Consider the following 4,821-nt stretch of genomic DNA (forward strand, 5'->3'; position numbering starts at 1 on the left):
TCGCTGCTTTTTTCTTTTACTTTTTGTTTGAAGTTACTTATTTATTTTTATTTTTTTATTTTTCATCTCCTTTTTGCTGTCAAGAAAGTTTGGTATTGTATGTAAGACCTATTTTTAATACTTCATGTCACAAACTGATAACATATCGATAGATCATTCTTGTATTGGGGAGCACTTTCCGGCATATGAATATTTCACTTTCGTGTATATCTAATATTTTTGTTTGATTTCTAAGAATCTAGGTATATGAAACTCTAACATTGTACACTATACTATATATGGCTGTTTTCAACCAAATTTTTTGCTGATTTTTGTTCTCCTATTTTGGTGAGAGATTTTTAAAGAACTTCCCATAGTTTTAGGCATAATTTTGCAAGTGCTTGGTTATTATAGAAGTTAATTATCTCGAATTTTCTGTCTCTAACTTTTAACGGGTTATCCAAGTAGATAATTTCTTCAATCGTTTTTTTTTTTGACAGACCACGCGTGAGTCGTGTCAAGCTGTCATGTTATTATTTGGCACTTCATCATGGAAAAACGCCTGAACCATTTTTACTACAAATCGTTCAACTTTATTAAAAAAATTCACGTTTTATAAAGAATATATTTCGCTCGTCTTATGGGCAACATAATCGGTCTACACCATAATCCCTTTTGAGGCTCAGCATTCATTATTGGATAATATTCAATCAAATAGTTTCTCCAGCTGTGAAGAGAATATAGCAGTCGTAGCTGAAATTCGACACGAAGACCTTGGAGTGTCGATTTGGCACTATTCGCAGCAATTCGGAATGGAACGACTTGGCGTATTTTACGTCGAAATCTTAAAGTGTGCAAAATACAGCTTGTGCAAGAACTGAAGCCGCTCGACCTTCCAAATCGACATCGCTTCGCTCTTGAAAAGTTTCAAGAATATCCAATGTTTTCGAGGCAAATTTTGTTCAGGGTCAGGGGGTATGTTAACAAGTTAAATTGCCGAATTTGGGACGAAGAGCAACCTGAAGAGGTTCAAGAGCTGCCATTTCATCCAGAAAAAACAACGGTTTGCTGTGGTTTTGCAGAAATATGAACCAATGATTTCCTCTGCCCATAGAGCATACAAAAATTGACATTTTGAGAATATAACGGCATTCAACTTAAAGTATGTTTCATGGCTGCACAAGTTTTTCATGTAAAAAGGGGGATCGGTGGCAATCTTTTGGGACCTATGTACCCAAGGGTGGAAACGCTTGATTGTCGTGCGGCTTCCACTATTTCATGAGTTGAATTTTGTAAGCCAGCAAACGAAAATCTTCCATGAAGTGAATGGACACAGTTCCAAATATTTCGTGCGAACAATTATTTTGGTAATAAAATTGCACGATTTGCTTACGGTATTCCAAAATAAGTCTGTTTGTTATTAAATGGCAAGCCGAATTGGTCATCAAGATCAAATAAAAGCTGTCGAAAAGACCAACTTCGAGAAAAGTATTTTCTCGTTGAAAATCACATGTCTAAAAACTCCCGTTATGTAAGAAATTGTAGCAAATTGTAGCGCTGTTAAAAAGAGAGTTATCATTAGTTAATAAACTACAAACGATAGATTAAACTTCAGAACATTTTCAGCCGTTGCTACAGACTTTGCGCCAAGAAACTTTTTATAAGCAGTTAATTCAGAGTAATTCTACTGTAAGTCAGTTGAAGAGCTTTGCAAAAAAGCTTAAGCACGTATTTAGAATGCTTAGCCTGATGGTAAACTTTTAACGAATACTGAGCTTTCTGAAAGCTCCTCTAAACTTTGGTAAGAAACAATATTTAGTGCTATGCTAAGTAGCGGTTTATTAATGCAAAGCTCGCATTACAGTTTTAAATATTTACTAACCAACAAAAGCACAGAATAAGCGCGATGATATGTGTTTTCGTGTTTGGCGTCGGTACTATATCGGTCACTATGGTGGCGCCACAGCTCGGACATCTCATTCGCTTCGGAGTTGGGCCGAGCTCTGACATTGCATTGATATTCTTTTTCTGGTTTTATTGTAAGATGAAATCAGTAATTTTGAATTTAAGCACTTTTACACAATTCTAATTAACTACACATAATATTTTCATTTTTGTTTGGACTTCCCGATTGTAAATAAAAATAAAATTATTTGAATTTAAATTTTTTTTATGAATTCCATTTTCACTTTGACAATCAATTTTGAATTTACCTTTTTGTTCGACAAAAATTGAACCAAAATAAAATTTTTCAAAATTAGGAGAATTGTATATTATGTGAATTAAGGGCGATTCATACCATATATTTGTAAAGAAAAAACACAAATCTTCAAATTTAATGAGAGAATGTTTTTTTTAGCATTTAATGCCACCATAGACTTTAGACTTTACATATCCCCACAGGAAAAACTCTAACGGTGTGATATTACAGAATTTTATTGGACAGTCGACCGGCCGAAAACGTGAAACTTTTTGCTCATCGAAGTGTTTTCGCACTAAATCTATTGATAGATGCGATGTGTAGGAAGTGGTGCCGTCTTGATGAAACGAAATGTCGCTGAGATTACGAACTACCAATTTCAGGCATCAACTGGTCGGTTCTCATGGCGTGATAGTGGTGCCATTGACAGTTACGTCCTCACATGCATCATTTTTGAAGAAATATGGACCGTTATTTTTCGGGACGAAATGACAGCTCTTGGATTTCTTTAGGTCCCCAATACACCAATTTTGCTTGTATACATACCCATTGAACCAGAAATGGTGCTGAACAAAAATTGGCTTGAAAAGTCCGATCTTCTTAGAATTTTTCATGAGTCCATAGATCATATCGATGTCGCTTGGGGAGGTCGACTGATTCCAGTTGTTGTACAAGCTGTGTTTTGTAAGTTTTCAATTTAAGATCTGGACGTAAAATTCGATAAGTCGTTCCACAAGTACCTCTACTTGGATCTTCCTTTATAAATATAGCGAATTGGATTCATCTAAATTTATAGCTTTTCTTTTTGAAATTATGTAGTCGAACGAAATATAGGGGATATTTGTTCGGTTTATAAAAGTATCTGTTGCGGCGATGTGAGTTATTATAGAACACCTTGAAAAAGACTAACGAGAGATATTTGTCGAAAAGAGGGGAGCTGATTGATTTTTATGACTGCAAATATCTTTGATCGTTAAGCAGGACAATGTAAAACAATCCTATCATAGCATTGTTGGATACGACCACTCAGAGTTATAGGACCGCATAATGAATTTAAAATATTGCGGAACTCCCTCTCATACGATAGCTTCAAGACATCGTAATATCTGTCATATAATGTTAATTGAGACTTTCGATATCTTCAATCGATGTAAATATCAAAAAGATTAAGGCAGGTTTAATCTATTTATGAAATTATGCATTAGAATATAATCATTCATAGGTTTTTAAAAATAATATTTCCAAAGATCCCTGATAGGCTTTCATGGGATTACGAATTTAAAAAACTGTTGTTTTTATTGTCTTTGTTTCGGAGATACAGTCTTAAAGACTTGTGCGGTCGAGGTTAGCTAAGCTATCTGCGCCGTCTTTACACACCTTTTTCTTGAAACTGTGTTAGCAAGATTTTTCGAAAACTGCTCAACCGATCTTCATGAGATTTTACACAGGTCTCTGATATATAATTCTCAAAATATTTTTTTTTTTTTAATTTCAGAGCTGTTTTGTGAATAGTGCTGGTTTGTAAGAATAAAAAATTCTAATAAGATTTTTCATTTTTTATATGAGAAAAAAGAGTGTTGAAAAAAGCAGTTTTTAATAATGACTTTCAAAAGTTATAAGAAAGTCTGAGATATAAAATTGTATATTTGGGGTACTCACAACCCGTCGTAAAGCATCGTAAATTTTTACACTTATTTAAAAAAAAAAATGTTGTTGGACTTCATACAAAATTTGTTTGCACATTTACAATTCTCAATGCTATGTTTTCGAATCGTTATAGCTTATAACCTTATAGGACTTGTGAAACCCCTAACTATGTATGCTTACGTATTTAAAAAAAAAAGTACAAGCCGATTAAATTGCTACAACAATTAATAGCTTGGCTGCAAGTCGTGTACAATTTTTAAATAATACATTATTAAGTTTTGTGTGCAGACAGTCAACAAAAAAATGCACATATTCATTAAATATGGCATATGGATATTTTATGTATATACTATATACATATTTTATATATAACTAATATACTCGCTGATATATTCAGCATAAGGTTTGTTAGAAAAACGAAAATTATTATACATTTCGTATGTGGAAGTTGGAGTAGTGTCGATTCGATTTTATCTATCCAACTATTTCATCTAACTATTATTATGCCGCATGCTAAAAGAATGTTCCGTGGATTTCATTAAGGTATCTGACATACTCGTACAATCACCAATCATATGGAGTAAAGTCAACTTTATATTACGTATATTGGGGTTAGAGAAATATTGACTCGATTCTATCCATTTTTGATACACAGAACTACTATTCCCAAGAAAGAGATCTCTCTGAATTTAAAATTTATTTCCCATACATTGACCACTGTGGTCAAAAGTCCACAATAGATAATGAAGACAACTTTTACGGTATTTGGGGGCTTGACTAGTTTTGGTTGGATTTGAGAAATTTTTGGAAATAAGGTTGCAAGTTGCAGCTTGCACGGACAGAAGTTTCAAACCAAAATATTTTTGAGTGTTCCCAACATCGGATTTCTTAAACATATTAAAAATAATCGTGGGGTCAATATATACTAGTTTTATATATGAGATTTATAGTATAGCAGTATAAGTTTCGATTTTTTGATATAATATATTAAAAAT

At 33.2% G+C, this 4,821-nt stretch overlaps 1 protein-coding gene across 1 annotated transcript in view; it reads left to right on the forward strand.

Moving 5' to 3' along the window:
* LOC108971233 overlaps positions 1–4,821 on the forward strand; it is a gene marked incomplete in the record, with an annotated part of 34,174 nt that overhangs the window by 21,585 nt on the left and 7,768 nt on the right.

Source organism: Bactrocera latifrons, unplaced genomic scaffold (genome assembly GCF_001853355.1).
Source record: "Bactrocera latifrons isolate USDA-ARS-PBARC rearing strain unplaced genomic scaffold, ASM185335v1 scaffold_33, whole genome shotgun sequence".
In the NCBI taxonomy this organism is placed as follows: Eukaryota; Metazoa; Arthropoda; class Insecta; order Diptera; family Tephritidae; genus Bactrocera; species Bactrocera latifrons.